Source organism: Carica papaya, chromosome 8 (genome assembly GCF_054855325.1).
Source record: "Carica papaya isolate Zhongbai chromosome 8, ASM5485532v1, whole genome shotgun sequence".
NCBI classification, from domain to species: Eukaryota; Viridiplantae; Streptophyta; class Magnoliopsida; order Brassicales; family Caricaceae; genus Carica; species Carica papaya.
In genome coordinates, this window is record NC_142316.1 from 25,251,910 (window position 1) to 25,269,004 (window position 17,095).

General features: G+C 31.9%; 1 pseudogene across 1 annotated transcript; it reads right to left on the bottom strand.

Moving 5' to 3' along the window:
• Nucleotides 1-6,019: 6,019 nt before the first annotated feature.
• Nucleotides 6,020-8,156, bottom strand: LOC110809486 (ferritin-3, chloroplastic-like; annotated as a pseudogene). Its single transcript, XR_015813988.1, has 8 exons — nucleotides 7,765-8,156; nucleotides 7,545-7,628; nucleotides 7,383-7,455; nucleotides 7,225-7,312; nucleotides 7,042-7,103; nucleotides 6,757-6,834; nucleotides 6,474-6,537; nucleotides 6,020-6,352 (listed from the first exon to the last, which is right to left on the bottom strand). The product of XR_015813988.1 is annotated as a ferritin-3, chloroplastic-like (transcript).
• Between the last annotated feature and the right edge of the window lie 8,939 nt (nucleotides 8,157-17,095).

The following is a 17,095-nucleotide window of genomic DNA, read 5'->3' on the forward strand; positions in this document are numbered from 1 at the left end:
TAGAGCATGAGTAAAAATCATATCCAAATGAATATTGGGCACATGTTGCAGATTTTTCAAAGTCAATGTGCAACCAACATTTTTCCGTACACAAACATCGCCAATGCCCACTGTATCTATATAGCTGTTGTTACCCATCTTTACTCTACCAAAATCTCTTACTTTGTATACAGTAAAGACATCGCCTCCTAGGTGTAGCATGTTAAGATATTGTTTAATCAACAACTCACTCAGTATCAGGATCAATAATGTAACTATGATCCTCAATAAAAGAAAGTGCAACCAACTCTTTATCATCGGATATAGTTATCATGGTATTTTGATCATCCATCTTTCTTTGATTATTATATTCATTTTTTTAGTCCCTATAGTTTTGTTTCATATTCTTCTTTACTGCAGTGATAACAGCTGAATTTTTCTTTATTACGCCCTTTAGTACCTCTACTTATTACATCTACCCCTACTCTTTGTGATAAGGGTCTGTAAAGTATTAGTACTCATATATTTTCTTATAGTCTCCTCATTATAGACTATTTTTTACTAAGAAGAAGAACAAAACACTGTTTGAATTAGAGTTATTAAGAGACACCACTACGATCTCGCAACTGTCTAGCAATAAGCTTAAGAGTAATAATGTCTCCATTTCATTATGTAGAGTTATTTCCATAATGTTCAATTAATTTATTAGAGCTTAGAACTCATTCAAGTGTTCCGTTATTAACTGTCCATCTCATAGCTTCAGGTTCATCAATTTTCTAATAATAAAAGCTTTATTTTGAGCAATTTTTCTCTTGTACATATACTCCAATTTCTTCCACAAATCCTGTGCATTAACTTCTTTGGTTATGTGGTGGTAGGTAATGATGTCCACCCACTGTCAAATAGTTCCAATAATTTTTCTGTGCATTTTCTTCCAATCATCATCTTATCTCCCAAATTGCTTAATAGATCATAATTTAATAGAATCATAGAAATCTTTACAATAAAAAATATTTTTCATCTTCAACTTCTAAATTGAGTAATTTAAAACTATAAATTTAATGATTATACCTACGAGTTCTTCCATTCTAATTCACACAATTAATTTCGAACTATAGATCAACCTGACTCTGATATCATTTATTTGGTCCAAATTAAGGAATATAATTAATTATGTAAATTAAAAAAATCACTAAATAAAATAATAATAATGATAAGTAAAGAAATAACCTCAAAGGAAAATAAATACATGATTTTGGGTGTAAAACCCTCCATATACAAAAAAACCATGGGTTAAACCTCGAATCAAATTCCCTATATCTACAAATAAGTACAAGATAATCCATCAAGAATAAAGTAAAAGATATAAAAAAAAATAACCCATCCCCCTTCTTGTGCATGTGGGAGAGAATGAATCAAATAAAAAAATGGGTTTTAATTTGGTGGACTTAAAAAATAAAAAGGCCCCTTATTTCCTTGTTTCCTAATAGCCAAAAGTTTTATGTATATGTATGTGTTTATATATACATATATATATATATAAAAATCCAACTCTCTTTCTTTTACTTTCCCTTCTTTTTCTTCTTTTCTCTTCTTTTCTCACAACCAAACTTTCCTTTTTTATTTGTTTTCTTCTCCTCTTAGTTTGTTTTTTCCTCGTTTTAGGCTCCTCTTTTTATAAGTGAGAGAAGCCTATTACGTTTCACATTTTGTGTTCGAAAAATCTACTTTGAAAACACAATCAAAGATTTAGAAATTTACACTAAAATCTTGTGATATGATCTTCATTCTGTTAAAAATCCTCCTCAATTAGAAAATCCTCCATCACGTGATCTCATCTTCATCATTGTGCTAAAATCCCATAATTTATAGGCTAGAATTAATAGAAGAGAGGTTTCCTAAACAAAAAAAAATCAAAATTGGATTCAATAAATAGTGGTTCATTTCAAGTTTTATAGTGCATCAATGATAATGTTTACAAGATATATTTACCTTGTGAGTATTCTACGCCGACTACTTTTAATGTCTCTCATCTTTTTACTTTTAATATAAGTCTCGATTCAAGGATAAATCTTTTTAAGGAGACGGGTGATGATGGAGATCAAGACATAAAGCACAAGAGATGAACATGGCGTGAATACAACTTTAAGATGCACATGGGCCACATGGGACAAACATCATCATGCCAAGTGAGCCACTCACTAGATGATGGGCCAAGAGACTCAAGTAAGCATTTTAAGCTTATGTTTAAGAAATGGATCAATGGAGAAGGAAGGCTCAAGTCGAAATTGGATAGCCATGAAAAAGGTGGACTGAATTCATTAAGTCACATGGAGAAATAGCCCATTGAGTTGAATTTTCGAACTCAAATTCATGAAGGATAAAGCCCAAAATTTTAATTAAGCAATCATGAGTAATGTGTAATGTGTGAAGTGGTTTTTAAATTGGATTCCTCATAACACATAAAATCATTTTTAATTGTGCCACATGAATTAATTATTCTTTTTTCTATTAAGATTAGGAATTGGTTTCCATGTAGGACTCATCCAAATGAATTAATTATTTTCTTTTCTATTGTGATTATGAATTGGTTTCCATGTAAAGCTCACCTACATATATTAATTATTCATTTTTATATTGTGATTGGGAATTTGTTTCCATGTAGGATTTATTATTTCTTTTCCTATTATGGTCAGGGATTGATTTCCATGTAGGATTCATTAATCCACATAAATTCATTATTTCTTTTCCTATTATGGTTGTGAATTTGTTTCTATGTAGGATTAATTGTTTCTTTTCCTATTATGATTGAGTTTTAGCGTTGAACTAAATCATAGCCTTAGGATTAGATTAAATTTAAGGGTTAAGATTATTTCTTAATTCTTCAAGGAATGGGATTAGTATAACATTCCCTATATAAAACTCTTTTATGTGTATTTTTCTTCATTATTCTATTGAAATGAAATAATTTCGAATAAATATTATCTTTTGTAACTTGTAAGGTTCTTCAATCTTCTTATTATACCAAGAATTGGTTTCAACTTATCAAAATTTTTTTATGGTATTTTAATCAAATTTTTTTTTTCTTTCATCCCAAATATCTTAGTTCCAATTACAAGTTAATTGTGTATTAAATAGAAAAAATTTGTTTAGGTTTAAGTTTTAATACTAATTACGTATGTGTGGATTCAAATTGCATGTTAATATTGGTTTCACATCAACATTCCTTTTAGCATCAACTTTAGGGTTCTTTTTTTTAGCTATCCTTTTTTTCAAGAACCGCCTAGAATTTTAACTAGAAAAATAAAATGATTTTTCATCATCTTAATTAAAATAATCAACCTTCCAACCATTGGCATACTATAATGATTTAGAATATTTTAAAAATTATTTTAAACTTTATTAAATCAATATTCAAAATCCTAATGATACATTGTGAACGTTAATGAAAAATCCAAGTGATATATTCAATCCAAAACATATCTAGGTACATCGAGGATCAAGCTCGAATTTAGAAATAATTGCTATTCTTTTACTCTTAATAAATAACTATTCATATCTATTACCACTAAAATTTATAACTTTCTTTATTCAATACAAGAAACTCGTAAAACATATAATACAAGATATAAAATATAATTCCATTAAATTTTCAGCTATAATATGACACAAGTAATATATTATTTTAGCACATTCCATTTTATTTATTAAATATTGAAGTTCAAATTTTTCATATTTGCACAAAGGATAACCAACTTTATAGGTTCAATTCTCTTAATATAGACTAAATTCATACGCGCATAAGTTAAACATATAGAATCATAATTTAGAAGAAAAATTAATCAAAAATGTTACTGAAAAAGAGAGATTTGAGAGTGTAAAACTGCTGCCACGATTCACAAAATTTCTGTAGCTTTAAATATTAAAAAAATTCATAGCTGATCTCAAATTTTATTCAAATTATGAAATTTTATTGCCTATGAAAAAATTATTATATATATATATATATATAATCATAGCTTTTGTGACAAAAGAAAGTGCAGAATCGCTGAAAAAATTATTGCTAAAAGAAATTACCTAGATGATACATTGTTGAATTTCTTTTTCGGCATATTCTAGGAATTCTTGGGCCAAATCTTAATGAAATAAATTCATGTACATGCAGGGTGACTAAAATTTTGAATATAATCCTAAAGTTTTGTAAGTACATAATTTGGTATTCTTGGATTTATAATATTAATTATTTTTTGCTATTTAAAGTGCTATAAATTCTTTTATCAAATAGATTATGACCGTCCGATTTCAAGATAAATACAACTAAAAAAGAATCCTAATAGAATCTTACGAATCTAATTATGGTAATGGGATTAGAATTGGTACCAATTCGTAATGGTAGTGCACCAAAATTAAATGTCACTAACTTCATAATTTCTGGATTCAAATTACTAATTCTCAGAATTTTAAAAATTAACTGAATGACTTTATTTATTTGATTTTGCTCTCTAGTAAGCTATAACTGCGTGACCTTGTTTTGTGTTCAAAAGGTGTGTGGGAGACCACTGTTCCTTTCATTTTAATGGAAATGTGGGGAGGGAAGCAACTAAATTTAGAGCGGACAAAGTCGGAGGTTTGTAATCCAATCACTAATCTATCAGTGACAAGGAGGCTTAAGTACAGTGCGAAACATGAACAAGTAGCGTATAAAATGGATCAGGAGGCATTCCTGTGCTTTAACCAATCTATTTTTTTTTTTTTTTTAACAAGAAAACAGCTTTCTGATAAAATTTAGTCTCCATCTTCGATACTAAATTCATTATCCATTACTCTTGCTCTATGTATGTCTTACACCTGCACATACCCAGAAGATTTAATAGCTTTAGAATTCATTTCTTTGGAGAGAGTTATCTATCACGCTTAAGTTTGCACATGTGATGATACCGTACCCTTATCTCTTTACAATGGAATCTTGTCGAGAATACAAAGATATACAAGTCATGTGGGAGATAATTCAATCTTCTTCTCCTGCCAATTCTTAAAACAACAGGAAGACCAGGATGTCTCACTTTGGAGATTCTGTTTAAAGCCAGCTTGAGAATTATGTTTTTCTTAATGTTCTCTGAATGGGAGGAGGGAATATGAAAATGGCATGTAAATATCAGCAGCCGGTTTGGGACTAAAGTTTTGGTTTGGTTTTGTTCATCCCAGAAACTTGTGTATCATGATTCTTCAAAGATAAAGCTCGAACTTGAAAGCCATGGAAATGATCAAGGGGTTTCAAATATTATCCAGATTCCTACAGGCTAAGGCATCGTATTCCTCAATCTTTCACTATACTGTCCCAAGCGTTCACCAATCATGCGATAATAAAAGATAGACTTGACTAATATGTCACATTTCAATCAAAAACAAAAAAGACGTCAAATTCCAGCACAAGAAGCATAGTCCTCAAGCGGCATCTCCCCAGTGGAGAAGCATCCAGTCAGAATGTCATCGTTTATTTGCTCTTTGATTAGTATGTAGTACTAAATATTCTTTATTTTCCTTATATATTTAATAATGTTTGATGAGTTTTAATTATATCTAATGCTAAAATAATATACCAAAAATCATATATAACAAAATATAAAACATAAATATAATATATGCAATATTTTAAAATTTTGAAGTTTCTTGAAGATATATCTTCAAATAATAAAAAATGAAATAGTTTTATTTCATTCAATATAACCAAAAAAAAAAAAAAAATCAATTCTAAAAATTTTAACATAAAATAATGTGATCAAATAAAAACAAAATATTAGTTTTATGAAGTAATATAAATATTTTATATATTGTATATTATAACTAGTTATATATATATACACACACAGGGAAGGGGCCTGACAATACAACGTGTACATGTACATACAAGTAATGCATGTATTGTATTTTCTGAGGGAGAGGATCAGTATTCAATAAGTAACATGGTGACTTCAGAGGCAACAGGTTGGGAGCGGCAATAATTCAAGATCAATCATCCAGATCAAAGTTTATGCTCTGATTCAATAAGCAACATGGTGAATTTGATTGATTGTAAACTTTTAACTTGAAAGTCATGTACCTAATCGATCACAGCTTTTCAGTACTATCCATATCCCTACACCGCCATCTGTTACTACACTAGCCCAAGATTTTCACCAATCACTGGACCAATATACCACACATCTATCTGACAATATCAACTTATTATTAGCCTCCAGTAACCCAAATCTTGAAAACAGAAATACCCCCTAATTCCAGCACAAGGAACAGTTTTACATCATAATGAACAAGAATCGATTTATTCATCAAGCAGCAGCTCCCCCGTGAAGAAGCATCTGATCGAAGTGCCAGACTGACTCGTGCAAGGCCATCAGAAAGGAAGCTTTTAAGCAAAGAATGATTACAAATATCACAAGCAGATAAAAGGATTGCTGTAAGATTGTAAATTTGGAGGGAGTTGGCATAATATTTACCGTGGCCTTTTCCGACGAACCTCAGTTGACTAACATAGTCTGATATCTTCTTAATGGCTTCAACCTGTGTTGCAAAATGCATCAATCACACTCCAAACAATTCGTGACTATCATATTTAATATAGAATTTGTTTGTTAACTCTCTGTTGTTGCCCCATGGACAGAATAGATTGTGGATGTTGTTCTAATGCTTAAGTAGCAAGGCACACTTAAGAAATTGTAATTAAATCTACCTAACAATTATTCAAGCAACTAATGAATCCAATAGGAAGAAAATCAAAGCTTCTATACTCCCTTGCTCAGTTAAGAACTCACTCTCAATGAAATCTGCCATCTGGGGTTCATTGTTCCGATCTGCAACCTGTTATTCATCAAGAAAAGGGGTGTCCCTCATTAGGACACCATGGTAAAGAATAAAAAACACACAAAAAAGAAAAAGAAAAAGAAAAATACTTCAGCAGGCCCAAACAGAGGGAATAATGGTAACGGAAGATTCAAGATTCAACAAAGTAACAAATCCATTTTATTAATTGAAGTTAAAACACAAGAGAGGGTGAAAATATGTTACACTGTGCAGGTTTAACAGTTTTTCATTTGTTAGCTTCTCCAGAGACAGTGCCAATTCCATAGCTGGATCAACAAAAGGGAAAAACATGGCAAGTTAATATTATGTACAACTGGTTGAACATGTATTAGCACAAGAATACCTATTTAGTGTAAATAACTGAAAAAGAGAGAGTAAGAAACTTACCGTAAAGTGCCTCTCCTTTCTCTTCATGCTCGAACTCTGAAGGTGGCATCAATATGGAGGGTAGTTTTACTTTCCCTCCTCGCTTGTTCTAATTATAATGATTAGTACAAAAATCCACAGGAAACCAATAAGAAAATCCTAAGTTTAAAAGAGAATACTTTCTCAAGTAACTGATATTCCATCAATTTTTCTGCGTGTTGTCTTTCTTCTTCACTAGACTCCTTGAAAAATCTGATAGCAACAAGACCATAAATCACCAAATTGTTTTCACACAATTCCAGATAATACACATCGAGAAATTGAGATATTGTTTAAATTACTTGGCAAGCCCTTCCAGAGCAACATCGTCCCTATCGAAGTATGCAAACAGGGAGTGGTACACATACGAGACATTGTATTCCACACTGCCACAAAGAACAAGGAAAAACCATAAACAACTGCATTTATATACCCCGCTTCGATAGTTTCTTGACTAATGAAATTCGAGCCGGAACCTAAAGTCAAAAGCAAATAAAAAGGGTAAAAGAGGGAGGTTATTACTTGATCTGCTCGTTGATTGCTGCTTCACACTCGTCTGAAAATTTCTGGCGAGCAAGCGAAATCTGAGGGAGATTGGAACAGGAAGAGCGTCCTTGTTAACTTCTGCAAATGGCTGGAAAACTACGCCTGTTAGTGGCGAGTTATTGAGCTCTGTAGAGACAGATACCATGAACCCATGTCCATACTTTCTGTGCACAAAGGGCAGAACAGAAGAAGAAGAGGAAAAAGGAGCAGAGAGCCTAGAAGACGATAAGTTAGAGGAGCCAGGGAGAGAAAAAGCTGAAGCTTGTCTCAGAAACATTGCTTTGAGTTCTGAATATAAGTAGAGGAATTATCAGAAATGGAGATTGTAAATCAGAGACTGGTGGTGGCGGATGGAACGTGGAGGAAGATGACGTTGTTTATATACACCAATACGAGGGCTTCTCACATTGAGTACCACGCTGGCAAGGCTCTATTTGAGTCGTTGGATTAGAGGACACGTGTATGGTGGATATTAAAAAAAGAATCGAAGGCGTGTGGCGAGCTCATGGCTTATCCTAAATACCAGCGTGAACACGTGAATATCCGTTTCACGTCAACATCTTCAGTATTAGAATTGTTGACAAACACCCAGTCGCTCGAGTCTGGCCAATGCTTCTGTACTCGCGGCTTTTCAGCAGCACCTGTGTGATTTATTTTTATTCTTATTTAACTTCATTTTAAATAAAAGCTAAAACTTATTCTATACTTCAAAATCAGTTTATTTTGATGAAAATTTACTTTTGAAAAAATATTATAAATTTAATAAGCACGAGCATTTAAATTTAATAAAATTTAGAAATAATTGTTTGTATTTAATTTGAATAATATATAAGTGTACTAAAAATTAAGATGTTGAATTGTTTACACAATACAAATTTATTAATTTATTTATATATTTTTTCCTGTTAATTTATTTATATTTAGTAAATGTAAAACCTGTAAGCTAGTAATTTTTTTCACCTGGCTAAAAAATAAAACCTTAAAAAAGGTCAAATATAACAAATTGTATATATGGGAATACAATTTTATAATTCCAAGAGTTACTCCATTTTGCAGAGGTTGCTCAAAATTATATTCAACAAATATCTAAATTTATTATTACAAAATTTTATAAATTGTGTAGTTTATAGATTGTTTCGTTACTTAAATGCATAATGAATTTTAGAAAGTTTATAAAAATTATATTGAAAAAAAAAATTCTAGGTGTTAAACCTCATGGATTTAGAGAATTATAAAAATGCAAAGAAATTTGAAAGTACAGCTCGAGAAAGAGTGAGCACTAATGCTGAAGAGATTTTTAAAATGAACTTTCTAGATTTTTATTAATTGATTATCTCAGTATTTATACAGAGAGGAAAACAAAACTTTCAGTGTTTATAAAATAAACCTTATTATTATAATATTTACAAACTAAACCCAATATAGTAGATTAATTATAATCCTAACAAAATTTGTTAAGTATTCTAATAGCCTCCCTCAAGGTGGAGTACACAGATTTTGTATATCCATCTTGGATATAGGATTCTGAAATGGTGAGCCAGCTAAAGCTTTGGTGAAATAATCTATCAATTGATGATAGGAGGGAACTGAAAGCAGATGAATAAAATCTTATGAAAGTTTTATGCGGACAACATGGCAATCATTCTCTATATACTTAGTCCTTTCATGAAAGACCGAATTTTTAGCAATCTTTATAACTCACAAATTATCACAATAAAAAGTTGTTGTATGAAAAGGCATGTGCATATCACTAAACAAGTACTTCAGCCACTACAATTCACATGTGACTGCAGCCAAAGCCTTATACTCTGCTTCAAAAGAAGACCTATAAACGACATTTTGCTTTTTTGTCTTCCAAGAAACAACTGTATCTCTAAGAAAAATGCAAAAACTAGTGATAGACCATCAGAAATTAATGCAGGATGCCTAATCGGAATCACTAAAGGCCTTGAAATGTAAAGAATTCTTGCTGGAATAAAACAGCCATTGCTCAAGTGTACCTTTGAGATACCTTAAGACTCGGTGAGCGGCTTGCAGATGCACTTAATTAGGTGCATTTAAAAATTGACAAAGCTGTTGTACAGCAAAGCAGATATCAAGACGAGTATTTATAAGATACAACAACTTTTTTATAAGTTGATGATATCTAGTGATATCAACTATAAACGACCCATCTTACCGAGAAAGCTTAAGAGACGAAGCCATAAGAGTGGGGCTTGGCTTACAAACAATAAAACCAGTGTCTCTCAACAAATCCAGAGTGTATTTCCTCTTGAAACTATTAATACCTGTATGTGATCTAGCAACCTCCAAGCCAAAGAAAAATCTCAACTCACCAAGATTTTTGATTCTAAACTAATCATGCAAATATTTCTTAACTGATTGAATTTAAGAAATATCATTACTTGCTAAAAACACATCATCCACATATATGACTAAAATAATGAATGAATCATTGTATTTAAGAAATAATGACGAATTCACATGAGCCTGCAGAAATCCTTGGCTTCTTAATGCATCTATAAATTTAAAGTGCCATTACCAGCTAGCTTGCTTTAAACCATATAAACTTTTCTTCAGTTTACATACCTAATTTTTGTGAGAAACTTGAAAACCAGGTTGAGGAGTCATATATACCTCTTTATGCTAACCACCATGTAAAAAACATTATTTATATCCAGCCAGTGCAAAAACCAGCCTTTAACCATAACGATTGCTAAAATAGTTCTGATGGTAGTCAACTTTGCAACAAGAGAAAAGGTGTCCAAATAATCAATGCCAGATTGTTGTGTATATCTTCAGCAACTAATCTGGCTTTATATCGCTCAACGGACCCATCGACCGTTTTCTTCGTTTTATAGACTCATTTACAACCTATGGGTTTTTTATCAAATGGTAGGGTAACCAAGTCCCAAAGTTTTATTTTTTTCAAGTACTTTCAACTCAACAAACATTACCACTTTTTAGTGGAAAAAATGGATTGCTTGATTATAAGTCTTAGGCTCAATATCTTTGGAGATATATGAGATAAATGGCTTTGTATTTTGGGAAATTTTGTCATATAAATTACACAGGAAATACAATGTGGTGTTGATGAAATGGAGTTGATATGGGGCTTCAAACCATATAGATGATAATCTTGAAATCAAACTAGTTGCTTTACAAACCTAATAGACATCCTGGTTGGTTGTGGACTTACGTTATCACAATGGATAAACTCTATGGATCTAGTAAGATTACTTTCTGTATATGTTGGCTCAATATTTTGGTTAATAATAAAATTAGAAATAGGAAAAGGTGAAGAGGAGTTACCGGAATTAACTGGTACACTAGAGGTGGCATGCACTATATCACCCTATTGGTTATAAGGCCCGATTAAATTATTGTCAAATTCTGTCATAAAATCATCACCGAAAGGTATCACATGACATTCAATATTTGAGGATATTGATGCATAAGGAAAAACATGCTCAACAAAACTGACATTTGTAGAAATAAAGACTCTTTGAGTTTGAAGATCATAGACACAGTAGCCCTTTATTTGAGATGGATATTTAAGAAATCGACATTTGGATGCACAAGGATCAAACTTAGAATGATGAGGATCAAGTATAGAGGTATAACAAAAACAACTAAAAACTTTAAGATGTTTTAGAGTTGGAGGAGTATTGAACAAGAGCTCAAATGGAGTTTTATTGTTAATGATTAGGGAAGGTATATGGTTGATCAAATACGTGGCATGCATGACACAATTAGTCAAGAATTTCATAGGCAAAACAGCTTAAAATCTCAAAGCCCTTGCCACATTCATTATATGTTAGTATTTCCTCTCCACCATATCGTTTTGTTGTGGTGTGTTCGGACAAGATTTTTGGTGTAAAACATCATTCTCAGCATAATATTTTACCATGTTAAATTATTTTTCATTGTTCGTTCAAACCACTTTAATCTTTGTATTGAACTGATTAGTAACATATGCAAAGAAGTCATGCACTATTTTTCTTGTTTCAAATTTTGCTTTTATGGGAAATAACCACAAATACCTATTCCTATCATCAACAATAGTCCAAAAATAGTGGTGACCATACAAGGAATGAATTAACACTAGTCTCCATATGTCAATATGTACAAGATCAAAACAGTGAACACTAATTGATTTACTGATTATAAAGACGATCTCTCTTGTTTAACAAAGTGACAGATGTCACATACAATGTTTGAACAAAGAACAATAGAATTTTTAATCTCATGAAGTATTTGAAGTCTTGATGAAGAAAGACGACCAAGACTGTAATATCCCAAGTCCAGAATTTAGGCTTGGTATGACATAATTTAATTCTTAATAATAATAATAATAATAATAATAATAGTCAATTTTAATTTTTTTTTTTGAGAAATATGGATTTTGGATGACTTTGAAAACAATTTAAAAAAAATAGCAAAACTGTAAATAAAGAATGGTATATTTAAAAGAAAAGTTCAAAAACAGATGTCAAATCGTTAAAAAGAGAAATGCGGACAAGTGGAATGGCCATATCAGCGGCACGGTGAGTCAGAATGCGTCACGTGGCAGACACCTAGCATAGGCTCCACGCGAGAGCCACGAAAGCAATCTGTGTGCTTGGCAATCCAATGGCTCGTGCTCACTCCTACGCGCACGAACAACCCGAATTGACTTTCCGAATAAGCAGAATCAGACGACCCACATTCTTTCGATCGAACAGCCCAGATCCTTTTCTCTAATAGGCACAATCGGACGATTGAAGGAACTCCACGCGGGTCAGGATGGACAGTCCAATTTGAGAGGATGGGGTATTTAAGCTTCTCTTCCAAACCAAAACCCTAACCCTAGTCGACACTCTGTCACTGGAGAAGAAGAAGAAGGGCGGCTAGAGGAGAAACCACCCACCAGCGTTGCCACACCGGAGACTTAAAACGATGCTGACAAATGTAGTTTTCTCCCATTCGCCCTGTTTTTCAATTCTAAGCTAACCAAAACACTCTTTAATGCAGAAAAATCTGAGGAAAAACTTTAACCCAAGGAAGTAGAGGGAGGAGCTTGGCTGAGCCACCATACCAAAAATCGAAAAACTTTCTGGTAAGCTGAATCCTCTTCTTATTCATTCTGTTTTCCTCACGCTTTAGCCACATAACCTATTTTTGATGTAGAGTGGTCGAAAAAGTCACAAGCTGTAAGGGAGGAACGACAGAGCCCAGCTGAGCTGTTGCATCGGAGATCGAAAAACACTGGTAAGTCTCGATTTTTCCCTTTTTTTCGCTGATAGACACCCTGTAATAATGATTTAAACATGTTTTTATCAAGAACCGGCCAAAAATAACCTGAAAGAGAGGAGCCGCCGAAGGAGGAGGAACCGACAGTGGACATGGCAACACTACCGCGTCGGAATCCCAAAATCAACCCCCGATAAGATTTTTCGTCTTTTTAGCCATTTTTGCGTATTTCCATGTTATTTTGATGTACATTTTAGTTTTAGTAGAAAAATTTAAGAAATTCAAAAATCAAAAACTGTCGGAAAGCATAGTGAAAAAGACAGTATTCTGAATACCGACCAAGGATAAGAATCTCTCACTCTTTTTTCTTGTTCGGTAAAATTGAAACTAAACTAATAAATAAATGAAAAACTTAGTTAATCTACGGTTCTCTAATTGATTAAAGTACATGTTGTTAATGGAGTAAGTAACCGTTCAGTTTACGTCTGTTTGAGTTTTTAATTGCAGTAAATATTCCTATAGTTGTTTATTATGCTATTTTGTTTACTATACTATTTACCTTAATATGTTTGTTCTAAATTCTATGGCGAATACGGTAAGGCCTCTCTATATATTTTGTCATACTATTCAATTGAGCATTTAATAGGTTTCTATCGGTATAATGCATGCTTATTTCATGTATTTACCCTAAAATGTAAATTTATTACTCATGTAGTTATGATACCTATATACGTACCTTTTAAGACTAAATAGTAAATAAAAGAGAGCATACGCATGAATTAATAGTGTCAAATAAAAAGGGTTTACCAAGTGTCTTGGAAAAAAGTGTACGAACTTGATGCATAGGGTGAACCCTACCGTGAACATTATCTTTAGTCAAACGGAGTTGGAAAGTTCCATACCAAAAGGGGTTGGAAATTATTTTAATTACACTTGTATCATACAGGGTATCGAGGTGGTTGTGTATTTTGACGCTCATTACTGGATAGGGTATGAGACGTCTGTTTGATTATAGAATGAAGGCTCGTATCCACGTGTAGTAGAAACTCCTTTGGACCCCAATGGCACCGGTAGGTAAGTTAAATTGATAAAGACGAATGAGATAGGAATCCGATTTTGAGAAATAATGAAAGATTAATTGTTATATATTGTTAAAATACGCGTTATAGGTTACTATCTTGATATTTGCCTCAATAAATGGTATTTAAGGACTTACAGGTGAGTTAAAAAAATTAACGTTTTTAGTTAAATGGGTTTTATTGAAAATAAGCTTCATTAGTTGTTTTACAATTTCTACAAATATTTGATTTTTTCATATCAGTAGTAAGACGTTGATATTTTTACTGAGCTAGTATAGCTCACCCTTTATTATTAACCAATTCAGATCAGGACGGCCAAAACTCGGATCCTGAACAGCAAGAAAGCTAACTAGAAGACTGCCTCTCCGCTTCTCCAGTTTCAAGTAGAGATTAATCATATTTATTTTTTTATTACTCTTTTTCATTTAAATCTTTCAAGAACATTCCTGTAATCCTATTGGCATTCTAAGTGAACATATAATGAATGTAACCCCAAACTTTAATTGCTTCTGCTAAATTATAAATTTCAGTATTATTTATTTTACTACTATTAAGTTATACGCTCGAAATTCCTAATATGGATTTAGGTTTTTACCAAGACAGAAATGTCAAAGGTTTTTATTAATGACAAGTTGGGAAGAGTCTAAAGTACTTGATCTAATAATGGAATTTACAACACGAAAATCTTTGGTCCTTAGCGATTTCAAGTGATACAGTCCATGCCTCTCTTCAACTATACCAATCATCTTCTCACTGTTCATGTCCAAGTTAATACAATAACTATTGTTGAATGTTAAATAGTATTTTGAATATTGTAATAGGTGACTCACTGAAAAAAGGTTAAAAAAAAAATTGTGAGGTAAATAATACATCTTTAAGTACAAGCAAAGGTGAAATACGTACATCACCTATGTGAGTAACTTCAGTAATTTGAGAGTTGGCCATTTTTTGTGTGTAAGTTATCTACTTGTCTATATGAAACAAACAGTTCCTTAGACCTAACTATATTATCAGTTGCCATAGAGTCAATTATCTATTCATTTGGCTTTATTTGACTAGAAATGAACAGTACCTGATTCATGGATGCGCTGGAAATTAATGAAAACTGTATTAATATGAGGAATGTTTTGCAAAGGTTTTGATGGTTGAATCAATGCCAAGATCTTATTATATTATTCTTTAGTAAAAGTAGGAGGCAAAGCTTCTAAATTGTCACACAGAGAAGAATTTAACTTCACTTGAGAGCCAGTCACACTCAGATCTGTCTTCACCACTTGAACACTAGCTTGATTAATACTGAACATATTTCTCGGTTTATTTCTATAACCAGGTGGACAACCATGCTTCTTATAGCATTGATCCACCGTATGTCCTAAGAAATCACAGTGTGTACATGTCAGTCTCTTAGGATTAGCTCAATTAGGTGGAGTTTTATTTTTTTTAGTGGTTGAGTGAGCTTATTTGCATAGAATACACTCGACTCAACCTATTGTATATGAGGTCCAGTATTTAAGCTCCTTTCATGTTGTAGAACCAGACCAAACACTTTGGTAAGGTTAGGCATTGGGTCGATTAAAAGAATTTGAGATTTTATAACATCAAAAGATTCATTCAGTACTCTAATAAACCTAATCACTTTATCCTCCTCCTAATATCTCTTAGAAACATGTTCACATACAAAAATCGGTCTATAATTCAAAAGCTCATCTCGTAAAATCTTCATTTAAGTAAAATATTCTTGTACAAAAAACGTACCTTACTTCAATGTATAGAGTTCATTTTAAATATTAAAGATTCTTACCACATCTTTTTAAGCGAATTGATCATGTAGATCCTTTCAGAGGTCCTTCACATAGTCAATCAAAAGTATAGATTGAGCTATGAAATGCAATAGGGACTTCAAAATCCAGGATAACACAATGGTGTTGCAACACTCTCACGTTCCATAAACTGGATCATCCTTCCTCGGAATAGGAATCAAACCATCGACGAACTTTAACTTGTTTTTAGAGATTAATGTTATACACATCGATTTTGACCAGGAACGAAAATTATTACCTATCAAGATCGAAGACGTAAGCATTAACGCTGGACTTTCATTTGGATAGAGGTAAAAAAAATTGGCGAGGATCTCTTCAATCTTCGAAGATTTTGAATTTGCAAACATCCCTTCCATCTTTACTTAATAATACTTCAAGAAAATTGCTACTGACAAAAAAAAAACAATGAATTATACGGTACGTGTGTATATAGATAAATTATTATATAAGACTTAGTAATGATAATGAGTAAAGAAAAGAAAATAACAAGTATTATTAAAACTAAAAAAACTACGAGAAGGGAGACCAAGAAACTCGAACAAAATGGACGAAGTAAACCCACCGCCATGGGAGGTTGTTGAACTTTTGGGTGTTGTTCGTTTAGTACCATGGTTATTGGGGCTACCACCAATTTTAGGTTTGGATTTTTGGGAGGGGCGACTGCAGAAGAATTTTTTTTTTTTAATTTAATTAAGTTAATTTTGGGGAGGAGTATCTACTATTTTAAAATTGACTTATTGGTTTCTATTTTTATGTGATAATTTTACTTAATTTTGTTATTGAATTAATAAATACTTTATTATGTATTAGATATTATGAAGTAATAATTATAAATATAAAATTTTCAGCAACCTTAAATAACCTCTTAATAATTTTTTCTGAGTTGTTGTATATTAGTTTAAAATATTTAGATTAATTTTTTTTAATGTTTAAAATGATTAAGACATATTTTTATAGTGTAAAATAAAAAAAATAAAAAAATACAGAGTGTTTATACAATTCTTTATCTTTATAATTTGAAGTAAGACAACTAACTTATTGACAATCATTGAATGTCGAATACGTACCACCTGTTTCACGGTTCTTGTAATCGAAAACATTATTCGAATTTATTATATTTAAAAATAATATTATTTTTATATTTATTAAGTTGATTTGATGGTAGAGATTTGACTT